Source organism: Canis aureus, chromosome 17, assembly GCF_053574225.1.
Source record: "Canis aureus isolate CA01 chromosome 17, VMU_Caureus_v.1.0, whole genome shotgun sequence".
Classification (NCBI taxonomy): Eukaryota; Metazoa; Chordata; class Mammalia; order Carnivora; family Canidae; genus Canis; species Canis aureus.
This window is the reverse complement of record NC_135627.1, coordinates 44345923-44361706: the sequence shown is the minus strand read 5'-3', so window position 1 is coordinate 44361706 and position 15784 is coordinate 44345923. Positions and strand designations below refer to the sequence as shown.

At 35.6% G+C, this 15784-nt stretch overlaps 1 long non-coding RNA gene across 1 annotated transcript in view; it reads right to left on the bottom strand.

Annotated features, from left to right (window-relative positions):
- Nucleotides 1–303: 303 nt before the first annotated feature.
- Nucleotides 304–15784, bottom strand: part of LOC144287946 (uncharacterized) — a 34413-nt gene continuing 18932 nt past the window's right edge. Inside the window, exon 3 of the long non-coding RNA XR_013355818.1 lies at nucleotides 304–551. This is a non-coding gene — a long non-coding RNA (uncharacterized LOC144287946). The remainder of the gene's footprint in view (nucleotides 552–15784) is intronic.

Here is a 15784-nt window from a genome sequence, read left to right as displayed (position 1 = left end):
TATGGTGAATATAAAGATACAGTTGGTTTATTTGAACAGTTCTAGAATATAACCTGTGTGACTATATCCATTCTCCTATTGATAACACGTAGATTGTTTCCAATTTTCTCTATTACAAAAAGTACAGCAATGAACAACTGTATTCATATCAGATTGTGCAAAAGTGCAAGAATTTCTCAAGAGCTTATATTTAGAATAGAATTGCTGACTAATAGGGCATGTACCTCTCCTGCTCTATTAGTTTTTTATGGATACTGTAATGAATTATCACAGACTGTCTTAAAACAACACTTATTTATTATCTTATTTTTCAGTAGACTCTCAGTATGCCACAGTCTCACTGAGCTTAAATCAGTGTTTCAGCAGGGCTGCATTTCTTACTGGAGCTGTACAGAGAATCTGTTTCCTTGCCTTTTCTTGGTTTTAGAGGCTGTCTGCATTCTTTGGCTCGTGATACCCTTCTTCCATATTCAAAGCCAGCGATGAAGAGTTGAGTCCTCACATTTCATTCCCTGGACATCTTCCATAGTCAGATCTCCCTCTGACTAGAGCTGAGAAAGATCCATATTTAAGAACTCAGATTATTACATTGGGTCCAGTTAGATAATCCAGAATAATCACCCTATTTTAAGGTCAAGTGATCACACTTGATCTTAGCCAAAAGGCTGAGAAGCCATGAAGGGTCAAATGATCAGTATCCTGAATTCCATCTGCCACTGTAATCCTCTTTTGCTTGTAACCTAACATATTCATAGGTTCCTAGGTTTAGGACACTGACATTTTTGAGGTCGTTATTCTGTCTACCACATCAGCATTTTGTAATATTGTCTAATAGCTCTCTAAGATGTTTGTACCTGCTATGTTCCCACAAGGAGTGGCCGAGTGTTCCCTTTTCTTTATCTCTGGTCAATGTTGAATATTGTTGGGTATTTGCATTTTTGCCAGTCTGAAGTCTCTCATTGTTGGTTTAATTTTTATTTTCTTAATTAATAGTGAAATTAAACTTTTTATGATATATTCATTAATTATTTTGACCTCCCCTTTTGAGAATTGTTCTGTTATCTATTGTTCCTTTTGCTAGCTGCATTGCTTTTGTTTTCATATTAATTTCAGGAGTTACTTATGTTATCTGTTAATTCTTGGTAGGTTGGGTGGCTTCTCTCAGACTGTCACCTTATTAAAAACTGCTTTTTAAAAAAAAAATAAATAATAAATAATGCTTTTACCTGATTTTTATTTAAGAGTTAAAATTTCAATGCAACAAAATTTATCAATCTTTTTTAGTTTGTATATTTTATTTTTTATTTAAGAAGCCACTCTTAATCACAGGTTAGATATTGCCTTATATTTCTTTAATATTTAAAAAAGGTTTTTCCTTAACACATTTAAGTCCTTAATCCACCTGGAATTTTCTGGGCTGTAAGGCAAAGACTCAATTTTATTTTATTTTCCATATGGATTGCAATTGTTTCAATCCCATATTGAAACATATACTGAATTTTCAATCCTTTCCCCATGCCTTTCCTCCTTCTGGAAGCCTGCCATTACAGATTTCTATTTAAGATTTAATCCTTTGTCTTTAACTACTTACCTGCTTCTACTACAACCCTACTCTTACCAACATTTAATGAATGCTTATCTGCTCTACCTTAACCTGGGTTTTGAGGACATTCATGTATTAGTTTTGCTGCAATAATAAATGGCTTCTAATTTCTTTTAGTTTTCAACACAAAAGTTTATCTGCCATTTAGGTTACATGTTGACTGTGTGTCAGTTGCTCCCCTGCTTCTGCCCCATATGTCTTTTCATTTTTGAATCCAGGCCGAAGTTGGAGATGTTCCCTCTCTGGAAAGTACAGGAAAAAAGAAAGAGAGCTGTTGGAATCATGTAGTGACTCTCAAAGTCTCTGCTTGAATGTGGACTGCATCATATCCATGCATTTCCATTTGTCAGAGTCATGTGATTAAGCCATATCTTAATGGGGCCAGACAGTACCCCCCTTCAGCAGAAGACATTGCAACTCACAACATACAGAGCAAAGGATGTAGAATTCTCTTTCAGAATGGGAGAGTGAATAATTGTAAAAATTAATAAGTTTGCCAGAATGAGTATGATTGTATCACTTATATTTGTTAATTGTATATGTTTTAGGCACTTGCATATTTGATATATTTTACATTAAAAATAGTAAATTAATAATCTGTACATCCCAACTGAAAGACTTACTGGATGCAATAGCAGAAAGTATGAAACAAAAAATGAAGAAACTCATGTAGTTTACACTCAGAATATCCCGGTAGAGATAATGATGACATGGTAATATAAAGTTTGAAGAAAAATAAAGAATATTTTCTAGAAATAATGTTTCACATACAGATGAGAAAGGAGCTCACACAGTTCCAACCAAGATGGATAAATGACAAAGTAAAGGAGGAAATTCATAAAAAGGAAGAATTGGTTGAACCTGTTATTAATGCCATGTCAATGAAGCTTAGAGTTTTAAGCTGAAGATGTAGCATGTTAGATTCATCCATATATGATTCATCCTGAATTCATTTTCATAGATCATACCAGTTTCCTCTCCATTCTTCTTAAGATCTTTACTTGCCATTTCAGGCATATTGAATTTTTATTTTCTTAAACAGTCATGCTCTTTCATTCCTGCCCAGGCAGTTCTTACTGCCTGGACTTTCCTTCATCTTTTCTATGCTAATAATCACCCCATCCTCTGTGCTTCATTGACCTTTATACATACTTTTGTTATAGTCCTTATCACTCAAGGTATACTATGCTTCTCTCTATTTCTACTTACCGACTAATATCTAGGGGAGCAACTTACAGAGTATTTGATTAGTGGGGGAATTGTGCCCCTTACTTTTTTCAGTACTTTTTTCCAACTTTTCTGCTGAGATTTAACCCATCATTCAATACAGTAATTTTTAATGGTAGTCACACCATTCAAGTAGTGCCTCCTGAGAGGAGTAGAAATAATTTTGGGAAAGTGCCACTTCAAGGAAACTTTGGCCTGAAGTCACAGATTCTGTCTTAAGTGTTGAGTGGTCTAAGTGGTTATTTTAGTCTAAGTCTTCTTTATCAAGAAAAAACAAGCCTTAATTAACTTAAAGGTGTTAGAAGGAAAAGTAAGAGATGCCCATTCATTTTTATCATTGCTGTGAAAATAACTTATTATTATAATTACTTTGAGCATAAACAGCACAACTGATCACTTGATTAATGATAAAGACTTTATAAATTGTGGTGAAACCTATATTTTTAAATTATAAGATAAAAATTTAAATAATTTTTCCTTACAGTTTTTGTAACTTTGAATCTCAGGACTTATTTTTACTATGATAAAATAAAAGATGAATTACAGAAGTGTTTTCATGACCTACAAGTGAGCCAAATATTGTGTTACATGTATTAGAGAGGTACACAATGATAACTTATCTGGGATTTATAAATCCCAGTGGAACAGAGCAAATAGACACCAGTGTCTATTTGATGCAGTTTAAAATTATGAAATACCAACCACATTATAGGATAAGGCAAGGCAGAGGCAGCAAAATTAGGTACCTGGGGGTACCTAATTACCTACCTAATTTATTTTAGTCATCCTCTTTAGAGTGTTCAGTATAATCTAATTTGATTAAATTTGATTTTGAAGGCTGCTTTCATAAATTAGATAGCTGAATGAATATCTGATTTGGGGGTTGGATAACTTAGACTACTATATATTTAGACATTTATATCTTTATATTTGAGGAATTTAGGAAACATTAAGTGTATTTATTCTTATAGTAGTGAATGCTTGAAAATGTAATACAACCAATTAAGCCCAAGGAGGAAAAATAAACCAGAGGTAGTAAAGAGAATGAAAACATAAAGAAGTGTCATAATTTTGAAACATATTGGATATATTATGCCATATAAACTTACAAGAAGTAGTAAAACTTTTGTCTTACATAAATTGTTTATAATGTACTAGAATTCATAGACATATTGGTGGAGGGTTTTGTTTTCTTTTTTTACTTTAGTTTACTTTTTTTTTTTTTTTTTCACTTTCTTATATTGCACTAAATAATTTCGTTTTGGGCAGCCCAATATCTAAACCCATTCCATTCCAGTTTGGGTGAAATCTTACATGAATCATTGTATGTGGCAGAGGCCATGTTTCCCATAATAATAGAATCAGCCATTCTGTCTCTTCTAATGACCCATACCTTGTACATCTTCAAGAATTGTTTAGGTTAACACAGATTTTGTGCTATAGATGTCTATGACTTAAAAAAAATAAACAAGAAGTTATTAAATGGATTCAGATTGCCACAATTCTAAAGAGACTCAACTAGTTAGCAGTCAATTTGGGGTCTCTTTGTACAAAGATCTGTGAATGGTTTGAGATTTTACCTACTTTCAAGTTAACAAGTTTGTCTGTCACAGTTTAATGGATCCTGGTAAAGATATAAGACTTCGGCATCAGAGAAAAAGGATAGTTTTTCCACTCACAGGAACATGCTCACAGCAATAGCAGTAGCCAAAGTACTAGCACTTTTGCATGTTTCCTGAGTCCCATTGTCTTCAGAGCTATATGAAGAGTGGTAGATGACACTTGTATACTCAGTGAGGTGCATGACAAAATAGGAGCATTGAGAGTCTGAATCTTTCATGGACAACAAGCATACCTACTCTTTGCTACAGAAGGAAGCACTATCCGACTCTTGTTTTCTCAAGTGCTTCACTATACAAACATCCTTGAAGGGTAGTAAGTGCCTTGCTCACAAGATGTACAGAAATTTGATAGACTGATCAAAAGTTTTTTGATATCCAACACTCATGTATCAGGATTATTCTATATTATAAGATCTATGCCTCAGAATAGTATGCTCTTAAGTGATAACAAGAAAGAAAACTTTAATCTGGAATTTTTTTTTTTATAATTTTCTATTAATGCTACTATTCTTAAGTAGAAAACACTTATATAAAGAATATCAAATTTAAATTCCATTTACAGGTCTCTTATGAGGAAGAAAAGTGGTAAAGTGTTCTGAGTATAAAGTTTTATAACTCTCAACAAAGATTACCACATATATATTTAATAACTGTTTTATGTCTATTAAAGCCAATGATGAGAGGCAAATCTAATTCTGTTCTAAAGACTAATCATTGACTAACTTATTCCTTGTGATTTAGGAAAAGTTTTGTTTTGTTTTTACAATTTGAAAAGATTCATTCCATTTTAATGCTAGGTTTATAACAAGCAAACATACTGGTTGAACATGAATTTTTAAGATTTTTTCCCCATGTTTATTAGACATGTTTTATGGTATATTCATTGTTTGATTTTTATTTATTTATTTTTTAATATTTTTTTTTATTTATTTGAAAGAGAGAGAGAGAGAGAAAGAGGGAAAGCAGCAGGTGGGTTTGGGGGGAGGCAGAAGAAGCAAGAGTCCTAAGCAGATTCTGATGCAGGGGCTCGATCCCACAGCCTTGAGATCAGGACCTTCAGGACCCCAGCTGAAACCAAGAGTCAGATGCTCAATCAACTATACCACCCAGATAAATATTCATTGTTTTAAATGCACACACAGAATTGTTTCTTCAATTTCTTTTTTTCCCCTTGATAATGCCATTTCTGTGGCATTAGCAACTGAATGCTATTTTTTCCATTGTCATGAATAATAGTGACAATGGCATTAGTACCAGATACACAAGTGGCTCTGATAATACATAATCTGACCTTTATCTCTAATCTGATCAGCATGGGCTGCCACCCTTCTAGCTGTGACATAACAGCTGTTTTGATAGCTGACTGCAATCAATCATTGCACTTGCCTGATTCAGCAATGTTGAATTGCTTTGAGCTTTTCTCTGAGAAAGACTACTTCACTCTGGGAGTTGGTGGCTAATATTTGTCTTCCTCTATGTGGCTTTTGAGAAAATCTGATGGAATTATTAATAAAACAGAATGACAATGCATATGCAAGCCTAATTTAAATAAACATATGTTTAAAACTATGTTGTGAACCAAAATTAAAATTAGGGAGCTGGTTTTAGAAGTTTGGAATGAATGTCTTAGATACCAAAGTTAAAAAAAGAAAATCTAATGCCACTTTACATACTTGTTAGGCTCTAATATTAATCTTATTAACTAACAATAAAACTGAATGCCAGTAGAAAACAATGTTTTCTAAGACCTAAAAATTAAACAAAGGTAGACATATTGAATTAAAAGTGCCATTTTATTTATCTTTACTTTTAATACTTGGGGAATATGAGAACTCTGAAAATCTGAGAGGTCATTATATACATGCCCATTGTTTTGTGGGTTCAAAAACTAAAGTATGGAGATATTAAGTGATGTTTCCAACAACCATGGTGGTACCAGAGGAGAGCCTTGGTCAGAAAAAAGACATGTAGTAGAAGTCCACTTATAGAGCTAGAAGAAAGGGGTGAGAGCCTCTGAGAGCCAGTTTTCCTCAAGGCAGAAGTATATAGGTATCAGTAAACTCACCACTAGACGGGGCTTTAAATGACTTATCTGTCCAAATACATAATATATTGGTTTCTTTATGACTGCTGGCAGCCCTATATACACTGTCCAACCAGAATCTAGTGATGTCTTTGGGGTGCCAGTACAATTACCAATTCATAGTACTGTAATGGAACCAACATGAGTTTTTTCCTTGGTGAGTCAGAAACGACACCAGGTTGAGTTGTCCCACAAAGAAAAGTTGATCTGTAGCACACAAGGAGATCACAAAGAATGGTGTCCAAAGCCATGATGCCCCAAGCAAGCCTTTTATTTAAGGTTCCTTTTATTTAGGGTTAGGATGAATATTTAGACAGGGAAGCTTTGTCATCAGATGTATATAGAGGTGGGCAGAAGGTTGCACATGTGCCTTAAGGAAACATGCCAATACATACATTGTATCTTATGTAAACAAGGCTTGTGCCTTCCTTGGCTGGAGATTTTAGTATTCTAATGAGGTAATGGTTATCATTGGTCACACCAGAGGTCACTCCATGGTCCATCTGCACAGATACAAGTCAGGAGTTAAGCTCAAACTGGTCTGAGTGGTCTGGGCCTACTGGAGGTCTTGTCTGGGCAGGTGCAGTTACTCAAGAAGCAGTTTTGCTTTCCATTTGCCTGAGTTAAGAGATAAGCTGGAAAGAAGAGCTTAAGGGAAAATATGGGACAAGGTTGGTGAGTATAAGTAGGTGGGCAGTAAAGGTCAGATCTTAGGGTCTAGCTGGTGGCAGTACTACCATAGCCATTTATTTCACCTTGATTTTTTGCTGTAATATTTTAAACTGTCATCTTGTAACTAAGTAGGCTTTTAAAGAGCTGAATAGGGAAATTCTTTTTAAAATGTTTAATAGGGAAATTTTAGCTGATGTTTTTCTTTTCTTCCCTTTAGCAATTTCCCTTATAGCAAGCAGATGCATTTATAATAATTTCTTCGACCTTAAGGCTACTCAAAGCATGGTGGAAACTGATCAGTAATTTTACATCATTGATAATATGATGTTAGTGTTTCTTCAGCTGAAAAGCCAATTATTTAGCTACTTTCTTCATCACAAGGCAAAGTGTCTCTTTCCAGCTCAGCTGAAATAGTTTATTAATTATATTTCCTTATCTATCTAGACTCAACATTTTGTTTGATATTACTTTCACTTGCAAAAGCCAATGTACATACAAATGTGGGTGTAAAAAGTACAAACAAATGGATTCACATGCATATTCCATGCATTGATATGAATGAAGGCTGTTACTCCTGGTGGTCGATATTAATTAATGAGGTCATAGGAGGAGGTGATGGTTTTCTATGATGTTATACATGTACACATTTCACATACACAATTAAATTTGATAATGTTATTCCATGTCTTATGTTTATACCTATTTTCCCTTTGCTTATGCCTAATGAACATAGACCACATCTTCTAATACTTTCTACTGAGTACTTCTTTTTAAAAAGTATTTTATTTAAATTTGCCAACATATAGTATAACACCCAGTGCTCATCATATCACATACCCTCCTTAATGTCTGTCACCCAGTTACCCCAGCCCCTCACCCCCCTTCTGTAACCCTTTGTTTCCCATAATTAGGAGTCTCTCATGGTTTGTCTTCCTCTTTAATTTTTCCCCACTCAGTTTCCTTCCTTTCCCTTATAGTCTCTTTTGCTATTTCTTATGTTCCACATATAAGTGAAACCATATCATGATTATCTTTCTCCAACTGACTTATTTTACTCAGCATTATACCCTCCAGTTCCATCCATGTCAAAGCAAATGGTGGGTATTCATCCCTTCTGAATGGCTGAATAATATTCCATTGTGTATATATATAATATATATATGTATTATACACATATATGCATATACATATATATACCACCTCTTTTTTATCCTTTCATCTGTCAAAGGACATCGTGGCTCCTTCCATAGTTTGGCTATTGTGGACATTGCTGCTACGAACATTGGGGTGCATATGTCCCATTGTTTCACTACATCTGTATCTTTGGGGTAAACACCCAGTACTGAGTACTTCTAATACTTCTAACACTAATTCCTTTAAAATTATTTCTCAACATTTTTCTCCATATACTATGAACAATTTCTTGTTTTTAGTGGTGGGGAGGGGACAGGGGCAAAGGGAGAAAGAGAGAGAGAATCCCAGCCAGGCTCCACACCCAATGCGGAGCTTGATGCAGGTTCAATTTCATGACCTTGATCATGACCTGAGCCAAAATCAAGAGTCAGATGCCCAACCTACTGAGCCACATAGCCCCGCTATGTACAATTTCTAAATTATGTTGACTTGTATTATAAAATATAAGACTGCACCTATTCTCTCAAAATGTGCTTGTATTAACTAAAAGTTATACTCTGGCAAACTACTGAGCAGAGAGTTTACTTCAATGTTTTTTTTGATAGTAAATAAACACCTAGGTTAGAACACATTTAATACTATTTTCTTCTGTCTCCTTTATCCCACTCTACTTTTAAAAATTACTAATTTTGACATCCTATTTCATGATGAAGGAAAATGCACTTTTAAATTAGAGTTGTGCAGTTTTAGAATTAGAAGGAATGCCTTATCACCACCAAGTAACCTGATATTTCTGTTGACTTTATTTTTGGTATTAAGTATTTATTTCATTGCTTTTTTTATTTTCAAGCTTTGTTGAGATCATTAACATATAGCATTGTGTAAGTTTAATGTTTATGGTGTGATGATTTGACTTATGCTTATACTGATAAATTATTAACAAAATAAGGTTGGTTAACATATCCATCATCTCACATCATTATCATTTTGCTTATGAGTGTACTAATAACTTTTCAGATTTACTCTTAGCAACTGTTAACAATATAGTATTGTTAACTATAGCCACCATATGGTACATAATATTCCCAGAACTTATTTATATGATAATTGCATATTATAACCATTGGACTACATGCGCTTCTCCCCAGTCCCTCCACCAGCTTATTCTCTATAGACCTCACCAGTGGAGGGCATCTGGGTGGCTCAGTGTTTGAGCATCTGCTTTTGGCTCAGGTCTTGATCCCGGGATCCTGGGATGGACTCCTGCATTGGTTTGCTGTGGGGAGCTTGCTTCTCCCTCTGCCTATGTCTCTGCCTCTTTTTCTGTGACTCTCATGAATAAATAAATAAAATCTTAAAAAAAAACAAACATAAATTTTCTGGTCCTGAGTTTTCTTTATTGGGAGCTTATTAATTACTGATTCAATTATGTTATCATTACTAATGGTCAATTAGGTTATCATTCAGGTTTTCTGTGTTTCTTCATGACTCAGTCTGGGTCAATTTTACCTTTCTAAAACTTCATCTATATTTTGCGAGGTTGTCCAGTTTGTTGGTGTGTAGTGTTCATAGTAATCTCTTATGGTTCTTTATAGTTCTGGGATATCTCTTTTAAAGTCTCTTCTTTAACTCATAAATTTATTGATTTGAATCCTCTATCAAAATTTCTTGTTAGTCTACCTAAGGTTTTGTCAGTTTTCTTTATCATTTAAAGAGCCAACACAGTTTTAAAAATATTTTCTGTTGTTTTCCTACCCTCAATTTCATTTATTTCTGCTCTGATCTTTATTGTTTCCTCTCTTCTGCTAACATTGGGCTTAGTTTCTTCTTCTTTCTCTAGTTCTTTGACGTGTATAGTTTGGTTGATTGATATTTTTATTCTTGATATATGTATTTAGCTGTAAATTTTCCTCTTGGAATTGCTTTTGCTGCATACCATAATTTTTGGTATGTTGTGTTTCCATTTTTACTTGACTCAATATATATTTTTTAATTTGAAAAATTTCAATTCCAGTATAATTGACGTATAATATTATATTAGTTTCAGATGTACAATATAGTGATTCAAAAATTCTATACATCATTACTAGTGATGATCAAGATAAATGTACTCATAATCCCCTTTATATATTTTGTCCACCCCTCCCATCCACCTCCCCTCTGGTAACCATCAATTCTCTATCGTTATGGGTTTATTTTTTTGTTTGTCTATTTTTTTCTTTGTTCGTTTAGTTTCTTAAATTCCACATATAAGTGAAATCATATGGTATTTGTCTTTGTCTGACTGACTTATTTCACTTAGTATTATACCCCCTAGATCCATCCATGTTGTTGCAAATGGCAAGATTTCATTCGTTTATATGTCTGAGTAATATCCCATTGTATATATACAAAGTATACATATACACTTTTGTTTTATCCATTCATATGGATATCAGTGGGCCCTTGGGCTGCCTCCATAATTTGATTATTGTAAGTAATGCTACAATAGACAAGGGTCCATATATCTTTCTGAGTTAGTGTTTTCATGTTCTTTGGGTAAATACCCCATAGTGGAATTACTGGGTCATATGGTAGTTCTATTTTTAATCTTTTCAGGGATGTTTATATAGTTTTTCACAGTGGCTGTTTGCATTCCCACCAACAGTGCATGAAGTTTCCTTTTTATCTACATCCTCACCAACACTTGTTTCTTGTGTTTTTTATTTTAGCCATTCTAACAGGTATGAGGTGATATGTCATTAGAGTTTTGATTTTCATTTCCCTCATGATGAGTGATGTTGAGCATTTTTGCAGGTGTCTGTTGGCCATCTGTATGTCTTTGGAGAAATACCTGTTCATGTCTTCTGCCCATTTTTAATCGGTTTATTTGTTTTTCTGGTGTTGAGTTCTATAAGTTCTTTATTTATTTAGGACATTAACCCTTTATTAGATATGTCATTTGAAAATAGCTTTTCTCATTCAGTAGCTTGTCTTTTAGTTTTATTGACTGTTTCCTTTGCTGTGCAAAAGCTTTTCATTTTGATATACTCTCAATAGTTTATTTTTGCTTTTGTTTCCCTTGCCTCAGGGGATATATCTAGAAAAATGTTGCCAATGTAAGAGAAATTAATGCCGGTGCTCTCTCCTAGGATTTTTATGGTTTCAGGTCTCACATTTAAGTCCTTAATCCCCAATCTGAGTATTATCTATGAGGTGAGCCTATTATCTTCCTATTTCACCATTTTCCTCAGAAGTATTGTCCCAGTGTATTTTTGATTACCCATTTGATTTCTTATTTGACCCATTGGTTATTCAGGAATGTGTTGTTTAGTTTCCACATATTTGTGAATTTTCTAGTTTTCCTCCTATTACTAATTTCCAGTTTTATGCCATTATGTTTGGAAAGATTCCTGATACAGTTTCTATCTTCTTGAATTTGTTGAAATTTGGTTTGTGGCCAAACATGATAGATGCTGGAAATGTTCTGTGTGTGCTTAAAAGAATGTGTATTCTTCTGTTGTTGGATGCAATGTTCTGTATATGTCTATTAGGTCGATTTGGTGTATATTGTTATAAAATCTGCTTTTGCTATATTGATTTTCTGTCTAGATAATCTATCCACTGTTGATAGTGGAGTATTAAAGCTCCATTTATTATTATACTGCTGTATATTTCCCTTTTAGTTCTGTTAGATTTGCTTTATATATTTAGGTGCTCTGATATTAGGTGCATAAATATTTACAATTGTTTAGCTTCTTTTTTTAAAAATATTTTTAAAATTTATTTATTCATGAGAGACACACACACACACACACACACACACACAGAGAGAGAGAGAGAGAGAGAGAGAGAGAGGAAGAGACACAGGCAGCAGGAGAAGCAGACTCCATGCAGGGAGCCTGATGCGGGACTTGAGGATCAAGCCCTGGGCCAAAGGTGGCACTAAACCGCCAAGCCACCCAGACTGCCCTGTTTTAGCTTCTTGATAATTTGATCCCCCTATCATTATATAATGACCTTTTGTGTCTCTTCTGAACATTTTAATTTTATTTTATTTTTAAAGAGTTTATTTATTTATTTGAGAGAGAAAGAGAAGGTGTGTGAAAGAGAGACCACAAGTATGGGAAAGGGCAGTGGGAGAGGGGGAATTGCTTTCTATCCCAGATATTTTGTTTCTTGCTTCCTCTCATGCTCTCCTCCTTTGTGACTTGATGATTTTGTGGCCATGTGCTTTGATTCCTTTATCATAATCTCTTCTGTATCAGCTATAGGATTTTCCTTTCTGGTTACCTTGAGACTTACATAAAATGTTTTCATAACATTCTATTTTAAGCTCAAAACAATGTACAGAACTTAATATTTTTACTTTTCCTTCCTCACAGTTTAGGTTACTGATGTTACAATTTATATCCATTTCATATTTTGTACCCAATAACAAATTATGATAGTTATAGTTATTTTTAAATAATTTGCTTTTTAGGGATCCCTGGGTGGCGCAGCGGTTTGGCGCCTGCCTTTGGCCCAGGGCGCGATCCTGGAGACCCGGGATCGAGTCCCACGTCGGGCTCCCGGTGCATGGAGCCTGCTTCTCCCTCTCCCTCTGCCTGTGTCTCTGCCTCTCTCTCTATGTGTGACTTTCATAAATAAATAAAAAAAATAAAATAAAATAAATAATAATTTGCTTTTTAACTTTTAAACTAGAATTTTGTTGATACACCACCATTATAATATTACAGAATCTGACTTTAACTCTATATTTACCTTTACCTATAAGTTTTATACATTCATATGTTTTTACAATGTTCATTAGCATTCTCTCATTTCAACTTGAAGTTCTGTCTTTAGCATTTCTTGTAAAGACATGTCTAGTTATAAAGAATTCCCTCACTTTTTGTTTGCCTGGGAAAGCCTTTGTTTTTCCTTAATTTCTTTTTTTTTAAGATTTTATTTATTTATTCATGAGACACAGAGAGAGAGAGGCAGAGACATAGGCAGAGGGAGAAGCAGGCCCTCCGAGGGGAGCCCAATGTGGAACTCGATCCCAGGACCCTGGGATCATGTCCCAAGCCAGAGGCAGATCCTCAGCCACTACGCCACCCAGGCATCCCTCTTTCATTTCTTATGAACTGTTTGGCAGTATAGCATTCTTGGATGACAGTTTTTTTTCTTTCAGTATATTGAATATATCATTCCACTCTTTCCTGGCCTATAAAGCTTCTGCTAAGAAACCCACTTATAGTCTTATGGGGGCTCTCTTGTATGTGATGGGTTGCTTTTCTCTTGCTAGTTTCAAAATTCTGTCTTTGTCCTTTACTTTTGACAATTATGATATTTCTCATTGCAACCCTTTTCCAATTCAACTTACTTGGATTCTATTGGACCTCAAGAATCTGGAGGTTCATTTCTCTTCCCAAATTCTTGGAGATGCCCAACCATTACTGCTCTATCCTTTTATCCTTTTCTGTTTCTTCCAGGAATCTTATAATGAGAATACTGTTACTTTCAGTCCTGTCCATGTGGTCTTTCTTCATCCTATTTCATTTTTTTTCCCCAATAGCTTCTTTGACTGAAGAATTTAAAATAATTTGTTTTCTATATCATTGATTCTTTCTTCTGTTTGGTTGAGTTGATGTAGAAGCTCTTTATTAAATTCTTCAGATTAGCCATATCTTTAGTTCTAGGATTTCTGTTTTCTTTTTCTTTTGATGGTTTCTGTGTCTTTTTGGAACTTCTTATTTTCATCATTATTTTTCTTACTTCTTTTAGTTGTCTGTCTGTGTTCTAGGTTGCTGACATTATTTAAAAGGATTATTCTTAAGTATTGGTCAGACAATTCATAGATTCCCATTTCTTCAGGGTCAGTTATCAGAGTTTAATAGTATCCATTGCTGGTGTGAAGTTTATCTGATCCTTTGTAATCATGGTATCCTTGTAGTTAGTATCTGTGCATTTGAATAAGTTGTTCAGACGTTACAGGTTCTCCTTTTCAAGGGAGGACCTTCACCAGTCAGTTCAACTTGGACTCCAGGATGGATCAGCGGGTAGTGTCCCTGGATAGGCAGGCTTGCTATTACATCTCTAGTTGGGTAAGGTCACTGCCTGTGCTCTGAGGTCAAGGAGGGTGCTGCTGATTGGGCTCTATAGTTGGGTGAACCACTGCAAGCTATGTTCCACAGTCTGCTGGGTGTGTTATGTCATCAAATGGGGCCACTAGCTTATCTCTACAATCACGTCTGGTCAGGTGTGATCATAGGCTGTGTTTCCTAGTGAGGTAATACTACTGGTTGAAAATCTGCAATTGGGCAGGCTATGGGCTATGGTCTTTCATTGTTTCTGGTCAGTCAGGCCTCTAGTTTTGCTCTTAACTGGTTGGTGCTGCTGGCTGAACTCCATGTTTAAGAAGGACATAGGCTGTGCTTCATGGTCAGATAGTTTCTTTGATTCTATTCTGTAGTCAGGCAGGGCTCCAGGCTGTGTTTTGAAGTTGAGCAGGGCTGCAGGCTAGGCTTCACAGAGGTCATTGGCTATGTTTCAGTGTTGGGCATTGGACCTTGTGGCTGGTTGCAGTCAGGCTCTTTCATCAAGTAGAGCTTTCACCTGTACCCTACAGTAAGGTATTGCTGGAAATTGCTGTGTGATTAGGCTGGGTGACTGTCCAGACTTCACTGTTGGGTAAAGCTCCAGAATATGCTCCATATTTGGGCAGGATCATGGCTGGGCTTCCTGCTTGGGTAAGGCTACAGGCTGTGTTCAGCAATCAGGCAGCAATTAGGGTGGGGTCTTCTGCTTGCTGAAATTTTAGACTGGATTCTGTGGCTAGACAGTGCTGTAGACTGGGCTCCAAGGCTCAGGGTTAATGGTTGTAGACTGTAGTTAATGCTGTAGACTGGGCTCCTTGGTACACACAGATGACAGGCATCTGTGGCCAGACTTCCCAGTGGGCTGAGACTGGAAGCTATGCTTTGAAACTGAGTAAGGCTGCTAATTTTGCTCCCCTGCCTTGGTGAGAATATAGAATAGTCTCCATGGCCAGTATGGCCCTTTAGCTGAGAACTCAAATCAGGTAGAACTATCAATCAAGTTCCCTAGCCAGACCTAGCTACTGGCTCAGTTCTACAGATGGATAGAGCCAATGGCTGAAATTTCTGTTTGGGTGCTGCTGCAAGCAAGATTTTGGGTCTACAAGATCTAAGCACTAATAACTGTTTTCTACCCCTTTCAATTTCTGTCAGATCCCCAATGTTAGAGTTCCACAATTTCTCTGTGTGATCCCTGTGAGGTAAGATCTGTGTGGGCCTCTTAAAAAATGTTTTGCGATACTGCAAATGCAAATGCCCACCTTCAGTCTCTTTTTCCCTTTGGAAAAACAGTAGGCCCAAGAGGGCGTTCTTGGTGCTGCACTACACCAATCTGGTGGGGGTGGGGCATGATGCAGTCAAAGCAAAGCTGTTACTCTTAACT